Below are 4224 nucleotides of genomic sequence, written 5' to 3'. Positions count from 1 at the left end.
CTGGTGAATCATGAACTTTTCTATGCCACAATTTCTCTTGACTGTAGAATGTGCCTTGTCGCACCTTTCTCAAAGCAGTTGTGGAATTTTAATGACATTAAAATTTTAAGACTTCTGAGAATCAGTGTGCTGTGAAAATTAGCACTTTATTATGTGAATAGGCACTATTTTAGAGAAAAGATAAATTGGGCAGTAGCCTTAAGACTCATTTTATTTCAACATTGTATTTTATAGCTGAGGCTGTTTAAGCTCACAGAGGTCAAAAGATTATCCCAATCCCATACCCATCAGTAAAGGACAGATTCTGGGTGAAACCCCCGTGAGCCTTTTGAATCCTTCAGCCACTGTGCTGTCACTGTTCACCAGGAAACTATTTTAAAGAATGTTAGAGTTCTAATTCATCTGACAATTAATTTTAAAGTTCAACGAAGGATATCTTATGGGTGCAGTGATTGTGGTCTGTATTCCAAATTTTAGGGCCTGATTAGACAGAAACAGAAACATACCATAGCATTGCCTTTTTGACTGGATCATAGTTTTTCAGCCTCTGCATACCCCATATTAATATTCAATAGATATTAGGATTTAATCATTCAATTTGATAGGAATTTCTGACAGGATCTTCCTGACTCTGATACTTTTCTCACCAGAATTGCCGATGAGAGTCTGTATTCCTCCCCGTTCACACTGAGTCAAATATTATGTTTGTTGACATTAGGTAGAAATATACCTTGTCTTCCCGAAAACTGATCTCAGCTCAAGAAGCCTTACTCTTAACCACTAGACTGTATTTATTCCTAAAACTGCATTTTTCTCACTTTGCTTGAAACACTTTTAACTCCTCCTTGTCCACCCCCTCAGGTTATTGCAATTTATTCTGGACTAAGATGAGAACCTCTCTCTGGAAAGCCTACCCTGACTCCCCAAAGTTGGGCATGACTATTCCCATGGCACAACTTGAACTTTATATTATCCAGATGAAAAACAAAACTCTCTAGTCCCTTAAGAGTAGCTTAAACCTCAACATTGATATTTGAGGTTAATGTTTTAATCTTAAAACATTAATCTAGACAGACTGATTTCACTGTCCCTAAAACACTGTGTTCAACTGTAAGATTTTACAAGCAATTCTTCCTGTCTGTAAAGTAGTAAAGGATTTTGGCCTCCTTTTTACCTATTAAAATACTACTTAAAGTCCAGTTTTAAAATTAATTTCTGATATATTCATCATGGTCAAAATATATCCAAAATTTGATTATTTCTGTCACCTCCACTGTTAACACTATGTTGACACTTTATCTCTTTTAGGGGTAACTGCAATATCTCCTAATTGGAATCCCTGCTTTGGCTCTAGCCTCTACTTTGTCAATTCTTAACACAGCATTCAGAATAAGCCTGTTTAAATTTGTTAGATTATATCACTTAAAACCCTCCAGTGACTTTTTACATCACTTAGAATAAAAGACAATGCCTTTACAATTACTTACAAGGGCCCCTATTACCTTTAACTTCATTCCCTATTTTTCTCCTCCCTTACAGTGCTGCAGTACATTCCAGGTCCATTCCTAGCCTCAGACCCTTTGCACTTGCTCAACCCTCTATAAGGAATTCTTTTTCCGTGGAGAGCTCCATGGCTCACTTGTTCCCTCACTTCTTTTAGTGAGATAACATCCTGGGATCTGTGTATGTGCATATGAGATTCCACCATGTGATGTTGTATCACCCTGTTCTTTACATGAGATCACTTGAGTGGATCTCTGTTCTTTACAAGCCCCCTAACAGTATGAAACTCTACTTCCATAGAACATATTCCTATAGAATTACTGTAGCAAAGAGTAACAGCAATTTTAAGGCTCAGGATTGGCCAAATTGTTTTTCCAAAAAGTCGTTATCAATTTACCCTCAACATAAGTATACATCACTCCATACTCTTGCTGAAAATTGCTATTGTCATTTTTATTAATAAAAGTGATACTTCATTGCTTTAATCCGTTTATGTTGTCAACATTTTAAACTAGGCGTCCATTTAATTAAAAAGAGTTCATACTGTCATAATCATGGCAAATATTTCTCCTATTTTTTTCTGACTTACATGTTTTCACCCACAGTTTAAAATTTCTATGTGGTCAAATTATGTATTTTTTCTGAGTGTTTAAAATCCACTCTAGAGAATTTTAAATATTTTATAGTAGAACCTCCTTTATAAAAATAAAATCTTAAGTTACTTTTGCATATGAAGAGATAAAATGTGGCTAAACTTGCAGTTCTTTTGCTTTTGAAGATACTAGTCTTCATGAAACCACATGGAGGTCCATGCAATACAGCTTAAAAACTTGTATTCAATCGATGTTTTATTCTGATATAGATCATGAAATGAAAGTCTTATTAAAGTGTTAAATAATGATCTCAGCACTATTTACTGAATAATCCTCCTATTCACAGATCTTTATCTTGTGTAAACTCTATAAGCATATGCACTATATGTTAAAATACACATATATAATCTACACACTGGTATATTTCTAAACTATTTAGTGACTTAGAATCCTTTTTTTTCAAATATACAATTCTCCATTATTACAACTTCATATACCAATATAAATTTATTATGATGTTAGGGCTATATCAATTAATCTTTCTTATAATTATCTTTGCTCTTCTGCCATATGGTCCATTTTCCCTAAAAGACTGAAACAATCATTATTCGAATTCATGCCATTGGAATTTTCATGAGCATCTGAAATAAATATATAAATTAGGAACATTCCCTTAAGGAAAATTAAGACTTCTCTAGTCAAGTCCTCTTTTATATTTCCCCTTATTATTTTCATGCTGCATTTTATTTGTTCCTCTTTAAATTATTAAAACCAGATTTTTTTGACCATTATATTTTCTGAATTATACAAGAGTTTAGAAAACTAATGATTTTATATTTTTACCCAACTTAATGAGTTTAACTTAGTGCATTTTTAACCTTTAAAAACATATTGTAGGTACTCCTTTATGTTTGTCTAATAAACCTTCACCTGGTCTCACATTTAAGCAATATTGCATTTTCATCTGTTATAGCACATAATTAGAAAATTTTAACCCAGTGTTTTCAACATTTTAAAATGAAGCATTGAATATATTTCGATACATTCAGCTTTAATCATCTTGATCCATTTATTTTAATATTTTAGGCCATCTTCTTGGGGATTGTTTTGGTAGTCATTGCTATAGAGACTGAATAATTTGTGCTTTTATCTTCTCCCATTTTGAAAGCTATATGAACTTTTTAAAGTCGTAATTTTAGGTTTGAAAAAAAAAAAAAGACCTTTCTTATATTGTCAGTCAAAAAGAAAATGTTATTATGAGTCCCTGCTATTTAAGATCAGAAATGTGGCACTTATGCTCTCTCTCTGGTTGCTGGATGTAGCAAATAAAAACAGAAATGACCAGTTAAATTTGAATTTCAAATGTATGAAATTTTAGTGTAAGTCCCATGCAATATTTGGGACACCCACCCTTATACTAAAACAATTATTCTTTGCTTATATGAACTGGGTGTCCTGACTTTACTCTCCTACCCAGACTCGGCATTTGTATATTTTATACTCAGCATTTATAAATTTTCTTTAATTTTTTGAAGTTGTGGAAACTATTCAGACAACTGCATGTTTAATTGATTTCAGTGCTTATTACTAGTCTTTTTATACCATGATTTCCACATTCACAAACTCTTTAAGGCACATGTATGCTACACTGTTTTCTTGCTTATCAAAAATATTTGTTTCCTGCACATATGAAAGACACTTTTGTTATAAAACTGTTTGGTGATAATAAACTTTCCAAATCTCAAAATTCTGAAGGTGCTGTTCCATTGCCTTCTGGGTTACTGTTGCAGAGGTCTGTATCCACCCCCCCTTTTTGGTTTTACAGATAACCAGAATTTTTCTTTCTGCATGCTTTTAATTGCTTATTTTAAGATGTTTCTAAGGTTGCTTTAATACTGGTTTTGCCTAAAATTTAGTGACCATATACTTTATTTATTTATTTATTTATTTATTTATTTATTTATTTATTTATTTTTATTATACTTCAAGTTCTAGGGTACATGTGCATAACGTGCAGGTTTGTTACATATGTATACTTGTGCCATGTTGGTGTGCTGCACCCATCAACTCGTCAGCACCCATCAATTCATCATTTATATCATGTATAACTCCCCAATGCAATCCCTCC

Source organism: Rhinopithecus bieti, unplaced genomic scaffold, assembly GCF_001698545.2.
Source record: "Rhinopithecus bieti isolate Rb0 unplaced genomic scaffold, ASM169854v2 scaffold_30917, whole genome shotgun sequence".
Classification (NCBI taxonomy): Eukaryota; Metazoa; Chordata; class Mammalia; order Primates; family Cercopithecidae; genus Rhinopithecus; species Rhinopithecus bieti.
Note: the sequence above shows the minus strand (reverse complement) of the source record.